We start from the raw sequence: 24,192 nt of genomic DNA, 5'->3' as shown, positions 1-24,192 counted from the left end.
CAGCACTGTGTTACCATAGATGGATAAAATACAGAATATTTAGTATGTGGCCTTTGTCAACTTGTAATACTAAAATCTCAGTTCACAATTCAGAATTGTTGCCATTGAGGAAAAGCAGCACAGGTCTATTAATGCCTACTAAGTGTCTTTTATGTTCCTGCACTGGCAGAATGTTTTTCTTTTATGGATTTATTGCTGCTGTCTGCTGGGCCTGCTTTATTTCCATGTGCTGAAAACATTAGGCAAATCTGCAGTGGATTTGCTAATGTAAACTTTTCTATTGCTATGCACCATAGGCCTTGATTTCACTCCATTGTGTTTTCTCTATATATTCTTTTCTGCCCACTCTCACCCTGCTGGGTCATGGTTTGCTGTATTTCAGATGCTAAAAGCTCCTAAAGATAAGCCCCTTATTTTTAAGCACAAGCTGTTCTGAAAATCTCAGTTGCCTAAATGTCAGAATTTTACATGTTTTAATACCTAAATTTTCCTAACAACTAAGCTATTGAATGTACTTAGTAAGTTTTCATAGTCCACTTACTGCAGTGATTTGAAAGAAACTTCCTGTGTAGTTTACTAATATTAATGTATATTAAAATATTCTTCTAAAATATTCTCTAATCTTTCTAGATTCAGTTTAAGGTTGAGTAGAGTATGGTTTATCAAAGTTCACAAGAATACTCCTGTAATCTCTCTTTTTTATATTCTGACTGTGAATATTTAGAAGTTGGAAGCATTATAGATATGTAATAAGTTGCAGCATTTATTCTTTTCTACTTCAGTATTGGATGGGTCGGGAACTGCAGTATGTGTTTGGGGTTAGGTTCTTTGAAGCAATGCTGTTGCCTAGTTAGTTCTGCTAAGTAGCTGCATCCCAATACATGAATCCATTCTCTGCTCTGTTGTTTTTAAACTATTGGTTGTTTTTCCAGTTGTGAATATTCTCATGCTGTTTGTTTTTCTTGACAGTTTATTCAGCTTCTCATTGCATCATGTATAGCATATTAAGCCCAGATTGAATACTAGCCAGAACTTTTTTGGTGGAGTGGTCATTGTTAATCTGCTGATCATTAAATTCACTGATTTGGAAGTAGAGATCAGTAAGTGCTCGGACATGTGTCTTGGATCCAAGCCATAAACGTTTATATACTTCATAGAAATCTGATGTAATATTGGCACCTTTCACTGGAGCCCAGCTGGAGGCACCATGTATTTATTGTACAAGCTTATGTGGTTTGAGTTTAGAAATACAACTCAGTTGAATTAGTTTTTTCAAAGAAAGATTCCCTTTCTGGGCAGTGGAGGGAAAAACTGCTTTAGAGCAAACTCATGAACTCGTATGGCATGAATTGTCCCATATCAATCTAGAGAAACTAGTTTGAATGCAAGAGTTGCTTTTACTGGGCCATTAAACTGTCAGCCTTCTGATACGTGACAATATGTATCTTTAAAACATGGAAGTCGGAGGTGTGCAACAAGTCAGTACTAAGGCCATCCTTTTGAGCTTAAAACATCATCATTTGTTTCCAATTGACATCTGTCGCTTCCTTTCAGCTGTTGATTTATTCTGGATTCAAAGTTGTCATCACAGGGCGCAGGTCATGATGTGCTCATTTGTGCACATTGCTGTGTTCTTGTATGGAGAATTCTCACATACGCAGCAGCTGAGGAAGTTTTCTTTGGTGATAAAGAAAGGGCAGAAAGCAGAAATAGGAGATGCCTCTAGGACACAGGTGATTTTGCAATCTTCATATTAGACAACTGTAAAGCTGCTGCATGGCCTTAATATTTTCACAAAGACCCCCATAATTCTATTCCCTTGGTCAGATGGGGTTGGTTATTTGGTTTTTGCCTAAGCAGGCATGCTCTTGCACTCTCCTGGAAAAATGCTGCCAAAGTAGTGAGAGCAATAACACAAATGGTGTTTGAAGAAGAATTGAAGGTCGCTTCCTTTCCCTGTGTCCTGAATCTCTCTACCATTATGCTTCCCATCCAACTTGCTCTTCTGTTGCTCCTCTTAGATTTAGTCTGGGTTTGGGTTTTTTTAATGAAAATGGTAATAGTTTAGTCTTAACAAATTACATGTAACACACTTTTCTTTTGCGAAGCACCAATGCCCTGCAAGCATGTTTCAAAGAATGTATAGTCTGTTTACTGCTAATTCGGATCACTTTTTGGTGCTAGTACCTGAAATTACATGGGAATCTAATCTGATAGTAAATGTATGTGCCGTCACTGAATAATCACTAGGAACTGTCTTGCTGAGAGTATCTTCAGATTAATTCCTGGAGAATTTCTTTTGTAGTTTGATCAGTGAAGAGCAAAAGCTTTTACTAAGACGTAGTGCAAATGTGGAGTCAAAAGGACTTTTACATGAGAAGCAACAGATAATATGTCTGAATACAGTTTTGAGGCAGATAGTTTTGTGGTGTAAGCAAAGGAAGAACTTTTTCTCTAAGTATTAGAAGTGCTAAGTATACAACAACTTAAAATGTACCATTTTTCTATTTGCTACTCTGAAAGAGCTGGTTATAATTTTAACTTGGAGCTTGCTTTCCCTAAAATTATGATACATGCTGAAATTTTGCACCCTTAAAGATCTAAATTTGTATTTTGCTCCTGATATGCTACTTGTATAACATGTATCCTGATGTTTGTGAATTTGGAAATTGTTTACATTTAAGATTGTTCAGGAAAATGAGATCATGATTGAAATAATTTCAGTTTTCTACTTGGGCTAGAAGTATATATTCTGGTTAATATTACTGGTAACTGGAAGCTATTGTTTCTGAGTCACTGCTCCTTTCTACTAGTAAAACTAAGTTAAATGCTCCTGTGCATAGTACAAATGGCAGCATTTATAGGATTTGATGAATTGCCAAATATGAGGGCTTTATAATTCAACAAATAAAATTGGAATTGCTTACTGGCTCTTTTTTTTTTTAGTTTAGTATTATGAGTGCATGTTGATACTGGCTTCCATCACTTCATAATTTTATCAATAAACTTTAAAATATAAGGAATCCAACATAAAAGTGTTGTAGAGCACAAATAAATGTAATTAGATATTGCTAATAGATGAGGTCTGTTTCTCAGAACAGAGGAGAGCCAAAGATTGCAGTAACGGAATCGTTCTTCTTATCCCTTTTATGTATTATGTAGATGGTATATGATTAAGGTGCAAGTCAAAGTGCTAAAGATAGTCAGCAAAATGTTTAGAATTATTTAAGCTAATAATTAGGTAGTTGGCAGGATGAAAGTTTATTCCTTTATTTTAGATATGACTTTCAGGAATGCTTCATTTTCAGTTAATTAAAGGTATAGTAAATCTCTGTGGAGCTAAGATAACTTCTTTCTCCCCTGACTTGTAATACTGGTTAAGCTTTAAATAATGTAGGAACAAATTCTAGTACCAAAAGGAAAGCGCAGCTGTGAGATATAAGTGTGTGTGCATGTGTATAAATGTTGTTATTTTTATTATCATTTTAATGGTGATATCTAAAGATATAACTCTAAAACCACTTATTACAATGTGGATTGTTCATCTTGAATTCTGATCTGTTTATTTTGCTTCACTAGAAATCTTACGCATTGTTGAAGTGAAATCCACTGCATTGTAGCAGATTAGGTGTACCATAATACAAGTAACTTGAACATCTCTGTATTTCTCCCTAGTAAGCACAGCTATGAGTGATCAGCTCTAAGACAAATAGTTCTGACACTTCTTGAAAAGGCTTGGATTTCTCAAGTGGTACTGGCAATTGATATCACTTGAGGCTTTGATCACATTAATATTTCATAAAAAAAACTCTGTTCAGGCACTGTATGTTAGTGATTTACTGTCTTTATCAATCCAGTCTGGACTCAAGATACTGATGTAAATAATTCCATTAGTCCCCCTGAGTCATTTTGATGAGAAATTTTGATTTAAATCAGTGTTGGTGATAAAGCCTCTACAGGTTTTGATCATTAACCTCCTTGACATGATGGTTTAAACAAAGTAAATACAAGTTATTAATGCTACAGGTTTTTATTTAATTGATTTTTCTAATTAATATACATGCCAGAAGTTTTTTGGTGCTAATCTAGAACATTCTGCCTGTAGAATTTGTTAAGTGTGTGAATAAGCCTGCCATTGTTAAATGGTGCATTTTAGAAAGATAATCAGCACTCACCGTTGCTTGGTCGTGATTTGGAACAATACATAAAAATAAAGGGCTTTGACTTCCTACCTCTTCTTGCCCTTGCAGTAATAAGTAATTCAACACTAACTCTTCATAGAAGAACGCCTTTTTTTTTTTTTTAAATATGTACATATTTTCTGAGAGTAGTCAACTCTACTTTTTGTCCTTTGCTATTTGATTGAGTGCATTAATGAATGCTGGATGGCACTAGAAATGATGCCCTTGATTTAGAAAAAATAACAAACCAAAAACCGTTCAGCTGCATAGGAAATTAAATACTGAGACAAGAAATTTTTTTATGTACTGTATTTATCAGCAGTGGACTACTTAACATGTACTGTTCTTCCTGCAAAAAAGCTCTTGGGATGGTGTATCTAGACAGATTTGAGGCTTCTGCAATACTTGTGAAATACTTTGCTTCAGTGCTGCACTTTTGGTACTCTTGATCAGGCTTGCTATGTATTTGTGGTATTCGTGAAACTGTATGTTTGGTTCAGACTTCAGTTCCTCAAATGCTCAATGTCATGCTTCCAAAATTTTGAGTTTCCAGTCATCTCTTTTACTTTCAAGAGATCAATAACTAATTCATGATTCTCTATCATGATGTAACACTGTCTTCACTGATGTGAAGATATTACTGATCAATAAAAACTTACTTTTTCTCACTGTATTGAACTCATTTTTGTTCCCCCCCATTGAACTTTTCAGTATTGATGGTTTCCAAGTGTCCTTGAATATTTGTTTCAGAAATCTTTCACCAGAAGTGCTTGTCTAGATTGAATCCATATGTCCTATTCAGGACAACCTGTAATATCAGAATAGGTAACTTTTCTTTGTTCCTTTGTACTTTTTTTCTGTTGCTTTGTTTTGGTCTTTGTATTGCAAGTTCATCATGTTGGCTGTAGTCTGTGCTTAAAATGTCCATCTAGGCTTCATGTCCTGGAGAATTTTAATTCATTCTCATTCATTGTGCCTTACTCTTCATCTTTTTTGTTGGTTTTTTTTTTTTTTTTTTGTAAACAACTGCTGTTGTTTACTTGTTTTGTTTGTTGAAGCAAGGGATTGAAGATGTCATCTATTCACATATTCTGTGAAGATTACACACATTTCTGTCTCTGTAAATGTACATATCAGTGTATAACAGAATGATTTTTTGGCATCCGTGAATACTTAAGAATCTGTATGAATGCAACTGTTAACTTCAAATGGGTGTGTATGTTTAAAAAGACATGGGAGGAAGAATCCTGACACTTTACTGATTAGGATAGGATAGCATAATCTAAATTTACATGCCCAGTGGTCCAGTTTTTGGGTTTGTGTGGTTTTTTTTTCTTGTGGTGAAATGTCCTTAATATCAAAAGTAATTTTTTTTTTTTTTGCCTGGGCAATCTAACTACATTGATTCATATCTCTTATTTGAATATTATAAAATTTCAAAGCAAAGTGATTACTATAAAACCTGTATAAATACAGTTTTTCTGCCATTTTGCATTTTTATCTTTATATATTTTTGCATCATAGGAGTGGGTTTTTTTTTACATTTCCTGATAGGACATGTCATGGTGGGTTTAGGCCATGAAGTACACTTTTCTTCTGTGTTCCGTGATCTAACCTGATGTTCCAAATGTACCTCGAATATTTGAATTATACTATATGAACAGCTACAAATAATGACAAATTATGAGATTATCAAACTGTATCCTTGTGCCAGCATGTTAGAGAAAAACATTGCTAGGTGGTTATACAAAATAACTCCTGTAGTTTGTGTTTTGTGGTAGCATGGTGAACAATTACCACCAAATGCTCCTCTCTTTATGCCCTTGTATATTTTTACTAGGGAGCTGAAAATATTTTCTAATCTCCAGGACTGTTTATGGATGCTGTGACTAAGGAATGGCCTTGTCAAGTTAGAGGTTTATGGTTAAGAATCTGCAGGATCCAAAACATGATGGCTTTAAATCTAATCTTTTTCAAAACAGTATCTAGAATGTTATTTTTTAAAAACCCACAGCAGCGCTTAGAATTCTTTATTTTTCCCCAAAATTAAAATGTTACATGCTGTTGGTAACAATTGGAAAGGACATGAGATGCTTTACCTCCGGTCTTTTGCAGTTAGCCAATTTGTGGTGATACTGACTGAGCCAAGTCAGTCCCTGATAAACATTCAAGATTTCCTACTGAGGTGACTTATAAAATTTAGTCTGCATTGACATGAAAAGAATTCAGCCAGCCATCCTAAAATTCATATTCACCAAAGTAGTTGGTAAATAGCAAATGTGAGAGCTAAATGTGGGGAAAAAATTTAAGAGCAGGATGTTTTTGGGGAAAAAATTGTATTATTCTTGAAATCTTAAACTGTATTTGTATTTTTTTTTAGAGAGCAGAATTTTGTTTTGCTCAAACTGTCAGTAGAATGAATGTCAGTAATTAAAATTCTTATTGTTCTTCTCAAGGCGTGAAAAGGTTTTTGTTGTTGTCATGGTGACAGTTGAGTGACATCTGCGAAGTGAGTAATTGCTACTGAGAGCTCCATTATGAACATTTACAATGTTTCAGAAAGGATATCAGGAGGAAATAGGATTTCTTTACTGGGCTTTCAAAACATCTTTTTTTAACCTGATGTTTTTGTGTAAAGTAGTAGTATCTAGGTGACTTTGTTTCTGAAGGTTCTTTTTAAGAGCCATGTGAAATATAACTGCTAATTGCTTTTGCTTGCCCTGCTCTGATGAGGAGGGCGGAATTCACAGGACCCATGAGCTGATGCTGTTGGTGAGACTGCACAGGACCCTGCAGGACCCTTGTATTGAATTGCTCTCTAACATCCTTTCCTTTCACAGCGGGGTGTGCACGCGTTTCATCCTAGAAGATGCATGTACAGCCTGTATATATACTGTTGTATTTACTGCCTTTTGATGATTTGTAATGTGTTTAAGGCGGTAAGTTTTAATGGATAATTTGTGAAAAGAATAGCATTGGATTATAAAGATTTTCTAATGTGTACAAAACCGTTATAAATTCCTTTTTGGAAGCCTGTATTGGAGAAGCTAGTTTAGAGTTATAGTTGGTTTTCAGAGCCTGCTGTGAATCCCAGTTCTGAATAGTGGAAGTTTTACACTTCGCAGAGGAAGTTCTGTATAATTGATTTCACAGTCTCCGCAGTGCTTATCAATGGAACTATCAATTCCACAATTTTAAGATTGATGAGGGAACTGAGATGTACAAGGTATAAGCGTGTTTGTAAATTGTGATTTACATTAGATGGTACTGCACTAAAGTGTGTGTTTGTCTTAAAATACTGTATGCAACAGTAATCCTGTTATGTATGTCCTTGTTACCACATACCTGTCTTTCTTCAAATCTAAGATACTTTCTTAAGTTCTGAGAGTTGTTTTAGGAAAAATATTTTAATTCCTGAAGATAGTTATTGTGTGTTCACCTGGTTGCCTGAGTTTTGTGTTCTTCTTACCATGGGTAAACAGGGATTAATTTATAGTACTTTACTGATATATCAGCTTTCTGATAATAAGCTGAATTGAAGGTTTCTCTTGGATTTTAACTGCTTCACTCCATCCTTTATAGTGATTCTTAGATTTGTATGCTTTGATACCTTTATTCTAAAAGGCATTGTATTTAATTACATGAGCACATTATAATCAAAACCTATATGCTGTTCCTAAATACGTGAAAGATCAACTTTGTGGATTTAAAAAATTTTAACCTTTAGGAAATCTGCCTAACTTCTGATGTGTCTAGAGCCTCAAAATGAAAACCTCAAGTGTGCACATGTGCTCACACATGCACACATTTTACACGTGTGTGTGTGTATATATATATATAAAAGTACAAGTAAATGTATCAGTAAACATATATTTGTTTGGTTTCTTTTTCTTCTTAGCAAAAACAGCAAAAGGGAATAATTTTAATTTTTGTTTTTGTCCACAAAGTAGTTAGGTAACCTTGTTAGCCTTACTTTCTGCAGACTGTCACTGCAGCAGTTGGAGAGCTGAACAACTACTGTGTTTGTGGAGGAAAACTCTGTTGAGACTATGCAATGACATTTTCTCCATAACTCTGAATTTGATCAAGTTGGTCAGATTTTTCTCAGAGATGATGACGTATTTTAGATCTGAGCTGTCATTCTATGCTCGGTCAACCCTGACAGGGTTTGGTTTCATGTGCCAAGGAGAAAGTGAACTAAGGATGTTCAAAGTATTTTTCTGTTTTCTTTTTGAAACTGAAACTTTTTGAGCTCAGTTTAGAATATATTCTTACATGAAAAGTACTGTTTAATAATTAGGTTGAATACATTAAGAGCACTGAAGTATTTTTTTACTGCATTTTAAGCTTGAAATACCACTGTTTTCTGTATGTTCTGTAAGTAGACTTGCGCTGTCTAAGATTCCCTTTCTCTGTTTTAACTCATCCTACGAGTATTGATTCTTAAGATGTCTTTTTACAAAAAAGCTCATAAGAATCCCTTACAGACTGACAAAAGGAAACATGCTGCTTGGTATCCATTGATATTAATTCTCCAAACAATGACAAATGTGAGTTGTCCCATTTGAAGTGTTTGTAAATTAAGCATGTCTTTAATCAGATTTTATATTGTAGTACATAAATGACATCCCAGTTTTTTCAGGTTTCATTTTTGCTGATCTGTGTGTCTATTAAGTAATTCAAATAGTATCAGTGCCGTAATTTAGACTTTCAGGGGATATCATTGATAGGTCTCAGCTATGCAAAGGGTATTATTGCACTGTTGTAAAAGTCTTGCTGTTCCTTGGGACTCACCGATTCTGTCACTGCATAAGTTTTTTCCTTCCCCATGAAGGCAATACACTTTCTGGTTAATCATTTAAACATTATTCTGTTTGTTTTAAACTATGTTTTGTATATGTGTGTTTTATTTTCTTACCAGCAAAATTACTTCTACTCATAGTGCCTGTTATAATTAGTTTACATTAAGAGAGTTTTTAGTGTGATGAGTCATTTCTAGGTGTTTTAACTCAAATAATGTACAGAGTACTGATTCAGAAAATACAGTGGGTGATTCTAGTGTTGTCTTGGATACAGTGAGGAAGAGAATGCGCACAGAAATTTGTAATTTAAAGAAAAAGAAATGGAAGTATTTCAAAACAAAGTTTCTTTTAATGTGGTGATTATATGCAATATGAAGAAGTACTGTTTTGTCATACAGTCAGCAAGTGATATGACCTTTGCTTTTTGTGTAAAATAACCATATTTCACGTTGGAAAATGCTAATAAGAGCCTATAACCCTAATTCCTTCATTTCCTGTAGGAAATCTGCTTCTTGCCAGTTAAAATAATGTGATTAGACATTTAAGTACAAAATATTAGATGGACAAAAGCACACACAAGCCAAGAAAAATTGGCATCTTACAAGTTCTACCTTAATCTGTACTTTGCTGCCTGCATTGTAGTAATTCTTAATTTATGATCAGGAAGAGTTACTTACTGTAATTCAGGTTTTTGAGGATGTTTAAGTGAATTATATGGGTTTAGTTGTAACAAATTTTATTAGCTGTTAAAATTTGTTCTTAGAAACTCCACAGTGGAAATACTGAGATGCTCTAGTAGTTTTCTCTCTTTGGTCATTCTGATTTTTCAGTAACAAGAAAATGTTTGTGACCAAAACTAGCTCAATATCTAAAATGGTACTCATAATAGAGACGAAGAAAACGGAATAAGGAAGAGGAGGTTTGCCAGAGCAATGTTATTCAGTAACTCAGGGGCTTACTTTCTGTTTCTCTCTGTACATTTTGGTGCCAGCTTGTTGCAGATGTCTGATAGTTCACGATGAGTGAAGAGTGTGGAAAGTTAGTAGGAAATATTCTTAAGAAACGTTGAGACAGATGTGTCTTGAACTTCAGCTGTTTTTTGGAAGATAAAATATGTCTCTGCAGTCTGTCTGTTTCTAATTCAGGATTTCTGTAGTGACCACAGTGGTATGACAGGCTGGTTGGACTAAAAGTAGTGCAAAGTGAAAATCCTGCTCGGAGGTGAATAGTTTGAAGAGATTGGGGATGGGAGAGTCTGGAGCAAGATGCACGCAGCATTGTTATAATATTTCTCATTTACAAAATAATACTGTACATACAGGCCCTGAGAATATTTAAGATGAAAAGTTTTCTGAGTCTATTGTGTTATAGACATTGCAGTACAAGCCATGTCGTGAAGACTGAATTAATAATCCCATTTTAATTATTTCCTGAGAAATCTGCTAATTGGTACCATTGAGGTTTAATTTGCAGAAACAGCTACTGCTGCTAATGCCCCACATTCAGCATTTTGAATATCTGCATTTTAAAAAGTCTGCTCCATTTGGAATCTCATAGGTCAATTAATACTTTGGTTTGATTCTTGAATTTATAAATATATAGTGAAGTTGTTGTGAAAGTTGTATATATATTAATATAACATATATGGTTATAAAATGATTATGATATGGTTATACATTAGTTCTTGTGTGAAGAAGAGGACAGGATATTTCTCAGAAGAGCTAGAATTACCTGTACTTCCAGCCCCAGGGAACAGTTGGGAGCTCAAGGAACAGAAGAGAAGATCTCAGTTGCAGAGGATTAGGAAGCAAGGAAAATCCCTGTAGTGCTTATCTGACTTTTTTTAGTTGCTGGAATTTGGTTCGCCTAAGGGAAAGTCCTGTGAAAAGCCAGTGACCTGGGCTGTGTGTATTGCAGTGCCCCATGTCTGTTGAAGGACATACAATTTCTTGCTAGTCCGGTCCCTCATATGGTGGTTTTAGGTAGTAGCTGGTTTCCGAGCTCCAATGATAATTTTCCTGTAATAGAGTGAGAACTCTCATGAACCTTTTTTTCCTTCCTCGGTGGCAACTGCACAGAATTCATTTTTGTCGTGGGCATTCAGCATTTTGCAGCCCTGTCTCCTTCCCGTCTCCTTGCATGTACTGTTCCTTATTGCTCCTGCATCCTCACTCTTGCTTCTTTACTCAACTGCTCCCACTGCAAGATGGCATAACTCAAAAAGTGCAGATAAAATTTAAAATCTCTAGCTGTCTTGAAAATGTTGTGAGAAGAATTTGTGGAACACCTAGTTTATGAACTGTACATGATGCTTGGATACTTTTATCAAGTATAGGAGATCTTGAGCAATCTAGAATACAGTTGTCATTGATAAGAATATGTGCAGACAATCTGTGTTACATGAACACTGGTCAAAATACATTTTAAATGAACTTTGTGAAATATCAGTGGGAAAACTGTGGTTAGCCTGTCAAGGGAGGGGATTCCCCCCCTCTGCTCTGCTCTCATGAGACCCCACCTGCAGTGCTGTGTCCAGCTCTGGGGCCCTCAACACTAGAAGGACATGGACCTGCTTGAGCAGGTCCAGAGGAGGCCACCAAGATGACTGGAGGGCTGGAGCACCTCCCCTGTGAGGACCGGCTGAGAGAGTTGGGGTTGTTCAGCTGGAGAAGAGAAGGCTCTGGGGAGACCTTACAGCGGCCTCCCAGTACTTAAAGGGGCTACAGGAAAGCTGGGGAGGGACTCTTTATCAGGGAGTGTAGGGATAGGATGAGGGGTGATGGTTTTAAACTGAAAGAGGGCAGATTTAGATCAGATACAAAGAAGAAATTCTTTCCTGTGAGGGTGGTGAGACACTGGTACAGGTTGCCCAGAGAAGCTGTGGCTGCCCCCTCCCTGGAAGGGTTCAAGGCCAGGTTGGACGGGGCTTTGAGCAACCTGGTCTAGTGGAAGGTGTCCCTGCCCATGGCAGGGGGGTTGGAACTAGATGATCTTTAAGGTCCCTTCCAACCCAAACCATTCTATGATGTGATTCTATGAAAGGACAGTCCCTAAAAAACTTCAGTTATTCCCTTGTATTTATTTGTTGATTGGCTTATTAATGATTTCATGAAAGAAATCTTTAAGGTTTTTTCTCTTCTGTTGGTAAGCAGTTAGAAACCTGGCATCTTGCATGTGTCTTTGATACATGCCACTTGGCATTAGATGAAGCTTCCTTGCTTTCAGAATTAGTTGGTGTTACATGTCATGTATATGGGCGCTTTTTTTTCCCTCAAGAATCTATTCTAAACTGTAGCAGGAAATATCTTTAAAATGGGACCACGCTCCTTATCCTGCCCACAAAATCACAAATGTAAGACCGCTTAATAAAAATAGTACACTTCTCTTTTTTTCTTCCTTCAGATAACTTCCAGGGAAGACTATTAAGAAACATAACATGATTCTTGGTCCTGCTGTCAAGATTATTTTTAATTTTTTTTTTTTACACCAATGACTTTTCAATATAAAATGCAGGGAGGTAGTCTCACAATTCATAGCAAAGTACCTGGTGATTTCTTATTTTTGTTGTCCTTCCCTCTAGGGCATACTGACTAATCAGAAACATTAGTGTTGAAACTTCAATCAAGTACATTGTTTATTTTCTTTAGATCATGTTATTTAAAACAAAAATATAACTGACTATTTCTAAGTAGAATTCTAGTGGGTTGTTTTTCTTCCCACAGTAACTCTCAGTTGTCATTTTCTAATATATCAACAAAATAACTTTGGTGTCTATTTTCTAGTTGTCATGCAGATAAAATTTACATTCATGTCAATAGAAATATTTGAGAGTGAAAACAGGTATGTAGGTATGTAAGATATGTAGGACCAGACATTTCAAGGTGCCAGAAAGTTTGGGCTGCTTTTTCTTAATGTCTTAAGAATGCAACGTCTTACTCTGCAAACTGTTCGCGTCAGAAGAATGTAGAATATGCACATGGTATTTGCAGAATTTGTGAGCTGAATAGTTAAATTCAGAGGTATTAAAACTTAAAGTCATGGCATATAACATGAAAGTCCCAGAATCCTGGATATAAACCAAAATCTGCAGCATACAAGATAAGAATAATTAATTTTATTTTTCCTAGAGAGCATGTTATTCAGAAACAGGGCATTTTCCCTCCTTCAACTGTGATTTGACAGTAATTTGCATTACAGTGTAGTGTTGTACTTTGAGATTAATGAATATTGCCACTCATCGGTTCTGGAATTTAATCTATTGTATTAGCATCGCTAATTTAGATTTAGAGTCTGAGACTGTTTTCAAAGAACAGTAATAAGATCACAGTATGTGATACCATAAAAGCAAATGTATTCTGGGGCGTGTTAGGCTGAACTTGATGTTTCAGTGTAGTTATTTATAAGTCATACCTGTGTGAATTAAGTTGATTAGCAACTAGGAAGTAAGTAACGGAGCAGAAAGATTTTGACTAGTATAGGAAAGTTAATCTTTGAGTGAATTTAGTTTTGGAGACTTACATTTGGAGATGCAAGTTTTCAGACGGCGTGTTGATTGGTTCAGTTTTGAAGAACTGCACTGGCAATTTAATCTTGCCAAATAATTTTGCTAAACTTGCTTTCTGGGTATTGTAATGCATCAGGCTTTATTATGTTTGTACAAATTGTATCCTGGTTTACAGTGTGTTACCTCACAGATGTGAAAACGTACACTAGTATAAAAGACAGTCACCTTCTTTGCACGTCCATACACTTGATACTTCAAGTGAAAAGAATAATTGATGTAGCCAACATGTTGTCTTCAGAATAAAGATGATTCTATGTTGGATATAAATATTTTAAAGAACAGACTTCTAAGCATTGGAAGATACTTTCTGTAAATCTGTAAACAATTAAACTTGGAAGGCACCAATGTGGCTTGTTTAGCTAGATTCAGAAATTCCAGCCTGTTCTCGCTTCCCAGGTTTGCTGGAATTCTTTGGGAAGGTCAAGGTAGTCCTTTCTACTATTGAAAAACAATGAATGTTTTTGCTTGTATGTACTACAGTAGCACACCAAAAGCTTCAAATGACATTAAGATTCTAAATTGGTAGACACCTTTTCTCTCTTTTGGAAGTCTTAAATGTTAATAAAACGGTGATTTTACAAAAATAGAATTACTCCACAAGGTCATACAAGCAATCTGTTTCAGAGCTAAGATCTGAATCCTGATCTCCCAAATCCCAATGTAGTAGTGCCCAAAACTATTAACTTCTTTTATCTTTTAATGATGCAGAAAAGTTTACTGCACTTCAGGTTTTGAAAATTTAACCACTTCTTTCTCTTTTCTTGTGGGAGAACCCCATTTCTCTGTAAAGACAGAGACTTCTTAGACTAGATATTAGGAAGTATTTCTTTGAGAACGAGTTGTTAGGTGTTGGAACGGGCTGCCCAGGGAGGTGGTGGAGTCCCCATCCCTGGAGGGGTTGAAGAGTCGGGTTGACCCAGTGCTGAGGGATCTGGTGTAGTTGGAAACTGTCAGTGTGAGGTTAATGGTTGGACTGGATGATCTTCAAGGTCCTTTCCAACCGAGATGATTCTGTGATTCTGTGACACATTTCCAAGTCCTGATCCAGTATCCAAAATAACTGAAATGTCATAACTCAATGAATTCAAATTGTTTCAACCTTATAATGCAAAACTGATGAATATAACCTCGACGCAGAATCACTCTGTGAGTCAGTGATGACTTACTTTGTAAAAATCAGTCACTCTTTTCTTTGCTTCATAGAGTTTTGTTTTTTTTTTTTTATAGTAGTGTAATTGCAGTGATTATTAAGTTACATTTTAGAAATAAGTGTCATTTGTTGGTCACTATTAGAATTAAATAAGTATGGGCAGCAAATGTTCAGAGTAATGATTTGAGACCTTGATTAGTTCCAATAGCTGATTCGAAGAAATTAAAATAGAAATTAGTCTGAAATTTAAGTTTCTATATGCAAAACATAAGAAGTCCTCGGGAGGAAATAATATGGGGTTTGTCCAGTTACTTAGTGTTCTCTAAGAGGAGCTGTTTCCAGTTTGGAGGTTTTGACTTTCTGTAACCAGGTAAAGTCCCAGAGAAGGTGCATGTGGCAATCACAGATAACCAGCTTCCAAACAACAGGTCTGGAGCTTTTTCGCTTTTTGTTGTAGGTTATTGCTGTAAGCTACAGCTTTTTCATGAGCATGCAGAATTCATGTGGAAGAATGGGAGTCAAGTGAGTGGCTGCACAGACAAATTATTCTAGTCTTTGTAACTAGTTAGGAAAGCAGATAGGACTCTTGAAAAAGAGTAGTTAACATTTTTACAGTTGTACAAGTGAAAAGCAAATAAACATAAGTACATTTTTGTGATGCTAAACCTAAAAATTTTTAATGTAGTGCAGCACGCTGTCCAAGAAGGTAGAAATAAATCTTAGCTTCAGTTTCCATTGCTGTAATGTCAAATGTAGGTTTGGAGAGGAGGGGAAGATCCCAAGAGTTCTTGAGAAAATCCTTGCGATGTTGATGGTTTAATTGTACAGAATAGTCAGTATGTACAAAACCAAAACAAACACACCAGAAAAACCCTGCAACAACTGAATCTTCTTTGCAAATAATTAAATTGCTAGATTATACATTTATCTAAGCATTTTTTAAAACATTGTGCATTTTCTATAATTAGTAACTTAAAATGCAACTGAAGCACTGAAAACATGAAAAGGTACTGTGCTGCTTGCAGTCCTCTTGATCAAATATATATGCATATAGTACTCATCATGTTGCACTTGAGGTTTTTTTTGCATTTTAAAAGTTAGCATTGAATAAAACCATTTTTACTATAGTGCTGGTCTGAACTTATCTGGAGTGTCTGGCTCTGCTCAGTCATGTGCTTTGGAGCACTATTTTTGATGTTGATGCATCTGAAGGGGAAAAAACCTTTTAATTCCCTGAAGAGTGAAGGACTATTTAATACCTGTATTTTCAAGAGATTACAAAGTTTTCTGTAAGTGGAAGATGCACGTTTTCCAAAGGCATTCTGTCATTGTATGTATTGTTAAATAATTACCTAAAGAACAAATACTATTTCATGTGAAGTTACTTCACGTTCATAGCTGCCAAGTTTCAGTCACGTGCTTGATAGAGACTTGCTCGTCATTGAAAGGACTTAATGCAGGATCTGAAGAAGTTTTTGGAATTTATTCCGATCTCTAATCCTGCCAGTGCTCCCCATCTTCACCCCAGGCCGTGTCAGCAACGTGAGAGCCTGCCTGCTGCCAGATTCTCTCGCTTCAGCGTTGCCCTTGCCTGCGTGTCGGCTGACTGGAGGAAAGCAGCCGAGCAGCCAGAAGTGTGAACCGGAGCGCTCCCCGAGTGGTGCGTGTCCTCTGCGCCGGCCGTGTTACCTGACAGCGGCAAACAGTGATGGTGGATTGAGGTCAGAAAGTGAACTGACATGGACTGTCCTCCCAGCTCACTGGCCGGTTTGGGGAGATGGCAGAGAACTAGTCCTTCTGTTGCAAAGGTGTGAGGTGGGTAATGCTGTAGGTCCTCTGGCTGAGGTCTTGCTTAAAGCCGTATTTCTCTGATATTCAGCTGTGTGAGCTCTGTTGTGGAGCTGTGTAGGCTGTGAAAACCCTGGCAATAAAGCAGCAGCAGAAGCAGTGCTGTTGTACTCTTGGAGGTGTTATCTGCACCGGCTTCACGCTGGTGAGAATGGAGGGCTCTGGTGGGGGCGTCAGTACGGTGGAGCTACAGGACAAGAAGCAGACAAAGCGGCTGTAACATGCTGCTCAAGCGGTGCAGGAGGAATGTAGCTGATAGCTCCACTATATATAGTGATGTGCTAAGAGCTGTCTTTTGGCTGGCTTTCGCTGCAGCCTTGTTCCCTGAACCAAAGTTAAGGAGCCTGATGTCATCTGTCTTGCCTGCTGATATTTTTGGCTGTTGACTTCCAGGCTTATTGTGAAAGGTGGTAGTTGCTTCATCCTTCCAGTTACTTTGAAAAATAATAGCACTCTTGATGTAGTTAAGGAAGGAGTTTTCATCTTTCCCAATGGGATAATGTGGTTTCACACAGAGTCTAATTGAGAGCTGATTTGGAAGTTGCATGCTGTCCCCAGATGACTGCATGCTATCCAATAATGCATATTGATGTTTGCAGATATAAATGAAACCTCCAACCACTTCATAGAAAACCAGCAAAGTAGTTTTAAAAATGTGTTTGCTAGCTAAAGGTATTTTTGAGATGGAAAGAGTGAAAATGTGTTTGTTTATACATTCCTTGTGCCATTTTCCTTAGGCACTAGATCTTCATATTGTCATCAGTTGTATCTACTGTGGGCTTTTTCTGAGCTGGCTCTTTGGGCAGTTATAATGTGTCTACTTAGTGATAGTAAGAAAATGCAAATGTTTTTTCCATGGCTGAGTTGTTTTCAGTGCCACTCTTCTCACAGCTGCCTGATTGTCTTTTATTTTAATACTTTACTCTCAAATTTTCACCCTCTGATAGTGCAATATGTTGATTCAAGAAATGAAACCCAGAATTATATAAACTCAGAAATTTATATTAAACCCAGAATTATATATGTGATTATATGAGAGTTTTCTTAGATTAGATTTATGTTTGGATCACATACTTAGTCATTCAGTACACTAAACATAATTTGTGCCAATAATGTAAATTGTTGTTAACCCATTGCTATAGTTTATATTGTGATTTGACATACTTTGATCACATAGTGCTGGGTTTCAGGGCTGCGGAGGAGATATGGAATGACTGAGAAGAATTGCTGCCTTTCTGTAGAATTACTTCATTGGTTTATGTTTAGCAAAGAAAATTCTGGCATTGTACACACCAAAATAGTTCATTTTCAAAACAGCTTGCTTGAGTTTCTGCACTGAGTAAAATAATGAGTATTAAAAGCAGAAAAGTTTTAGAGGTTGGAATTGTTTAGTACAATGTTGACATTCTCAGTGCCTTAATGTTTGTTTTCTTCTTTGGTTGTATAAAGCTTGTCTAGTAGTGTTACGTATATTTTAGCATATTTTCTGTTCTATAGATGCCAAAGAGAATACTTTAAATTAATTCTACAGATATATTTCTGTGATTGTTAGGAAATCTCTTAGGAGTTTCTTTGCTGTCTGACTTGGGGCCACTGAGTATTTCCACATCTCTGTAAGGACGAGTTGGCTCTAGGTTATTTCTTTCACGAAGCTTGACTCAAGTTGTCAACAACTGATATAACTAGAAATTCCTTTTTTAATGGTGAAGAGCTTTTTGTTGAATTAAAAAGACGTTTCTGGATAATTTATAAACTCTGTGCATAATCTAAAAAGAGAATCTGTTTTACAGTTGGAATCCCTAAAATATTAGTCTGGAATTAGTTTTAGGTTATGAATCATAGTGAGCTTCTCGCTACACAGTGAGGTAACTTACATGATGGAAACATTTGGGTAAATAGCATTTTAGTAAAGTTTTATCTGCTTTATAGATTTGGCCTCAACCATTTTATATGAGATTTGAAAGAGTGTGATTAATACACGGTAACTCATAATACTGTATTGATTAACGTGATTTTTAAAAATACATTTTTTAAGAGATACTAGTCTTTGACAGTGCAAATAACCCCTTTCTGTAATCTTTGAATTTTTGTGTAATGGCACTGGCAGCTCTAATGTGTTGGGTTTTTTTTCTAACTGGTGGGGGTCAGTGCACACAGGTATGGTGGGTGTGCTGTGGGCCCGGCTTTGTGCCTGTGGGCCTGAGACCCGCACTGCAGGCAGCAGCGGGGAAAGGCCCGGAAAGAGGGCGTGAGGAACTTCTGCTGGGAGTGGCTCCCACTGCCCCTGTTAATGGGCCTTCTGTTGGTTTTAGCTGTGGAGTGTAAGTTTGGCTCTTGTTTGGCATGGATTTGTGTGGGACTTACAGTAGCGTTCTGTGAACTGATGTAACGTCATGGCTTCCTTACGTGTCAGTATTTCTGTGCTGTAGGTGCTGGGCTTCTCTGGAACGGAAAGTAACCAGTAGGTGTGCAGTTCAGAGCTCCGAAGAGTTGGTCAGATAAACTCCGTTAATTTATATTTGTTGATCTTGTATTACTTGTCTTCTCTCAAGCAAAAGCTTGATGTTACGTGCCTTTCAGGAGTACTGTAGTCCATTTTATACTTAAGATTTGAGAGGAAAAAATTTCACAAGTGCATTTAAATTTGGAGGAGATGCATCATAATTTATCTCACACAGTGAGTTGAATGAGACTGGAGAAGGAGGAACTCCTTTAAAATAATCAAGAATCACACAAACCAAAGGAAATAACTTTGTTGCTGTAACTTTTTATTTTTGGCTTAAGCTGTGTATGAATAGAGTTTGAAGTGTTTCAGAATTAACCACAAGATAGGCTGGAAGAGTTTGTTACTAATGAAGAAACTTTTATTAATATATATGCCAGTAAACGCGAACAGCCAACACACAAGAATAGGTGTGTGCTGTGGGAATTGTGGTTTCTTCATATTAAGCGGTACTTCAGTGAATATGATGCTAATATCCTTGTTTATTCTTTAGCCTTGTGTCTGAAAGGGATGAGGTTTGTAGGATTACAGTCAGTACCTCAACAGCATTGTGAAGCAGTGGGGGACATGGGTAGGGCTAGAGAGGGACTGAGACAGACCCATGCGTGTTTTGAATGTCCTTAACTACAGGAAAGGCTTCGGTTGGAACATGCATCCTATTAGATAAAAAGCACGTAACCACAGGAACCCAGGCTGCATAAATTCTCTTCTTTCATGGAATATTTAATAGTAGAATGTAAATGGACTTTGGATTTAATTATTTGGTGATGTTAGTTAATTATTATTAAGTTATTAAGAGTTGAAGGAAGAAACCAGGTTTTAATGCTGTTTTGAGTTTTTCTTCCTAAATGATGTGGAGTTTTTACATTATTCTGTTAGCCTGATCTGTTCTGTGGAACTGTTTTGGTCGTTTTAGGTTTTGATTATGGTTTTTTGGCTTTGTGGTAGAAGTAGGAACTATACCCAACCTTATGGTTGTAGGACAACTTGGATTGGGTGAGACCTCAGGAGGCCTCTAGTGCAACCTTCTGCTCAAAGCAGGGTCAGTAGTGAGGTCAGACTGGGTTGCTCAGGTCTTCCTCCACTCTAGTGTTGAAAACCTCCAAGGATGGAGACTGCACAACCTCTCTGGGCAGCCTGTTCCAGTTCTTTACCATCCTAAAGGTGAAACAGCTTCTCCTACACGCAGTCTGAAGCTCTCTTGTTTCAGTCTGAAGCTCTCTTGTCCTACCTACTGGTAGGACACCCTGAAGCTGTCCTTTCTCCAGGCTGAGCAAGGCCGGCTCCCTCAGCCCCTCCTCACAGAGCAGGTGCTTCTGAGCATCTCAGTGACCCTCTGCTGAACTCGCTTCAGTTTGTTGATGCCTTTCCTGTATGAGGACATCCAAAATTGGATGCAGTATTCTGGACTGCAGCCCTGAGACAACTTGATGGATACCAGCTATAATTCTTTAATTCTATTCTGGGCACTCATGATATTGTAAGACAGTATTTGATTAAAACTTCATTTCCATGGCATAGGTTGTGGATAAAGTGTTTCTATTTTATGGAAAGGGGAAAAGGGCAGTGTGTTTCCATATTGTCCAAAGGCACGTGCAGCAGCCCAGCAAGGTCTCAGTCTTGCAGTATTGTCCTCTGATAATCACTTTTTCGTATTATGCAAGAAATTCTATAAATAATAAATGAGCAGTGCATTTGTCTTAAGAGATTGAAATCTGTCTTCATTAAAAAGCTGATGAAGAGAAAATGTTTTGCAGTTATATGTCTTACATGGCAGAGGAATAAAATTTTTTAAAGCTGTTTTATTCAGTTTTCATAGCTGTTGTATTAAACTGTTTCAGCTTTCTACACTGTATGAATTGCTACTAGGATGAAAGCTCAATGCTGGACAACTTGTATTTGCTTTCTTATTCAGAACAATGTGGATTGTTGTGTCTTTATTATGTAAGTCTTTGCATCAAAGTAAAATATGTTCAAATAGGACTGGTGAAGTTTTTCAGCCTCCACTGGTAAATTTAGATGTTGTGCATATAAATATCTCTTGTATTGTAACCAGTTTTGTTATGGATTAAAAACTGAGATATATAATATTTTTATGTAAAGCTTCTCTTAAATACTTTTTCCAAAGTAATGTCCTTCTGTGGCAATGCTTGAGGGCGGCTTCCTGGCTAAACTCTTAAATTGTGGTTGACATTGGAATTTAAGGTATGCTGCTTTTACCAGGGTGTTTTAATCACGTTACTTGGTGATATCACCACTTTCTTTTTTTATTAGAGAATGAATTTATTAATTTAGTTTGTGTATCAGATCCAGAATAAATAAATAATGTGATGTGTCACTCTCTACGTTTTCTTGTGGCAGGAATGGTTTATAGCAGCATTACACGTATAACTATTCTGCAGCTGCTACTGAAATATGATTACATTAGGTCTACATAGTTTTCTTCATAGTGTGTGTATTTATATCCCAGATATACACGTATATATGTGTGAAAATTATCACTAATGCATGTATTTAACTACTCCTGTTTGCATTTCAGACTTTCAGATTTTGGCTTAGATTTTCATGTGATTTGTAAGGAATGTGCAATCAATTGAGTCTGCTGTTCACATTTTGATGTTAGTGACATTTCGGTGTCACTAAGAGTCACGATTGTTTTTGTTAGGTAGCAAAGTTCCAAATTAATTTAGATAGATAGTTTTGAAGGTACTACATCTTATTTTGGAGGTTTATGGAGAGTCATCTATCTTCAAATACTATAGCAGGAAAGAAAGGAAGAGTCTTAAGCGAGTTTCAAGCTTGAATTAAGATGATGTGATACAATAATGTGGCCTTTTACCTTTCTAATTTTATTTTGCTATGAACAGAGAATTTTAAATTTATTTTTCAATTTTGAAGGCAGGGACTGTAATTTTTCTAAAACTGCAAAAGTAAGGAAATAGAATCAAATTTCACTTTTCAGGAATGTCCTCTGTTCTAAGGATTTCCTTGTCTTCAAAACTTTAACACATGCTTTCCCCCTTAATTTCAAGTTACTTCAATGTGGTCTTTGTGAGTTGTTAAAATCTTGATGGTGTCTCATGGTATGCATTAAAAGGATTTGTGAATCAGCAGATGACCTCAACCTGTATTACTCATGGAAATCTGCGATGATAGTGTATTCATCCTTTTATTGGTTCTTTTAATGACTGAAAATATCTGTAGTGATTCTATAGCATTTTCCATGTTAGCTTACCATTGATTTATTAGATCTGTTCTTAAAAGGATGTTCATTAACAACAAAATCTTTCCTGCTGATATTACTACTGGGTAGTATAATATCTCGGTTAGTTCATTAAGAAGAAGAAAAATTGTCTCAGTTCCAAAGAAACTTGCAGTTCCCTTTTAACCTCATCATTAGTGAGCTAGGTAGAAGGAAGCACATTACATGAGAGCATGACTGTTGGTTTACTGTTAGTTTCAAGCTTTTCTTGTCTGCAAGCTTTTACAAGGAAAAGTGAAATATAATACACTCTGATGTCATGCCAGCTGTCCCCTTAGCTGTCTTTATAAGCACAGGCTTGTGTTGACTGATTGTAGTCACAGACATAGCTGCTCAGTAGTTACAGAATTGTGTCCTGACTAAATAACTAAACACTTATGAATCCTCAGGGTGATAGTCTAAGGAGGATGTGAGATTTAAGAGAATCACTTTTACTCTGTGATTCTTATGCAATATTTCATAGGTTAAGATGCTAATGAAACTGTATGAGGGGGTGAAATTTTGACCTTACAAAAGTCTCCAGGACAGTGACTACAGTGGAGCAACAATTTTACTGCTATTCTGAGCAGACACTCTACTATTTTAATGTGGATAATGTTGAGTATCTTGGAAAGATGGGGGTTTGTGTGTGTCCAGCTTGCAGTGGGTGCTATTGCTTGTGTAATACAATTAGTTGGTATTGTTCCTAATTCTTTCAAATTATGGCTGTATTAAACTGCATTTTCTTCCAATAATATTATTTGCAGAACTTTGATGGTACTGATTTTCTTGGACTATACATTGATACTCTTTCTAACCAATTCTAAAGGCTAACATCTCAAAAATACTCAGAAGGCAATGCTGAAACTCTTCTGAAGCTATTGATGTGTTTCAGAAATATGTTATGAAATAAAGCTAACTGTGCTTGGCTCTTTGCCAGGTTAGATACAAGTACTTTCTCCTGTTCACAGTTAACAACTCACTGGCTGAACAGCAGTTCTTTACTGCGCGAGTTCTTCTGTCGGCTGCACCCACACCAGTAACTCTCATAGAAGTGTGGGTGCTCACCTGTAACAGTCATCGCCATTTGGGGTATTCAGCATAAAGATGTTCGTGCTTACCTAGTCTTGCAGATAAGTGTAAAAGAGTCAGCCCACATGGAAGATAAATACTGTAGAAATGGCTTGTAATAATTTATAGGACAGTCTGTCCAATGACAACATGAATTTTTCTTGCAATAAATTTGTTGGTAATGTGATGTGGACCCAATCAGTAGTTGATTCACACATTTCAAGGTTCATCTGCCTGGGCATTTAAATTACTCTAGAGGCAATCCATAAACTTGCTTGACTTCAAATGAAAGGTCATCAGCAACCGACATGTCCAAAAGTTAATTATTAAAACTTGGCTTTGATTCGAATACAAAATGAACTGAAAGGAAAAAAAATAAAAAATAGGTGAAGTCATATAAATTGAGTTCTGCGAAAGGATCTGTGCAGGCAAAAGTGCTTGCCTGTGTCAATTATACTGTAGGATTGGAGACTGGATTGTAATTGTGTGGCTTTCTTGTGTTTAGATCAGTTAAATATCATCATGCTATAGGTTGGGTTAGTGCAAACAAATGATAGGCAATGTTAACTTTGCAGACTTGCTTAATCAATTACCTGAGACGTGCTTTGGGTGGCATTCTGATGGTGAGCAGTAAGGTGTTACCAAAGGTTATAGGTGTCTGTCTGCACTCCCACCCACCCAGTAGGATCATAAACAGCATCCACTTTGTACCGTTATCAGGTTCCACCCCTGAGCCCAGGGCCAACTTAGAAGTTACATTAGATGCTCAAGCAGCGTGCTTTCACATGTGGCTTTTGTGAGCCTGATGTGTTAACATTGTCTACATCTTGCA

At 36.7% G+C, this 24,192-nt stretch overlaps 1 protein-coding gene across 7 annotated transcripts in view; it reads left to right on the top strand.

Moving 5' to 3' along the window:
- PLEKHA7 (pleckstrin homology domain containing A7) overlaps positions 1-24,192 on the top strand; it is a 158,243-nt gene that overhangs the window by 60,585 nt on the left and 73,466 nt on the right. The window contains exon 1 of one of the 7 annotated variants that reach the window (XM_074842568.1): positions 13,666-16,512. The exons of the other annotated variants lie outside the window; for them this stretch is intronic. The gene's annotated coding sequence lies outside the window, so the exon portion shown is untranslated. Of the gene's footprint in view, positions 1-13,665; positions 16,513-24,192 lie in introns of those variants that run through there. 7 annotated transcript variants of the gene reach the window in all.

Source organism: Strix aluco, chromosome 16 (assembly GCF_031877795.1).
Source record: "Strix aluco isolate bStrAlu1 chromosome 16, bStrAlu1.hap1, whole genome shotgun sequence".
Taxonomy (NCBI): domain Eukaryota; kingdom Metazoa; phylum Chordata; class Aves; order Strigiformes; family Strigidae; genus Strix; species Strix aluco.
Note: the sequence above shows the minus strand (reverse complement) of the source record. Positions and strands in the feature narration are given on the sequence as shown.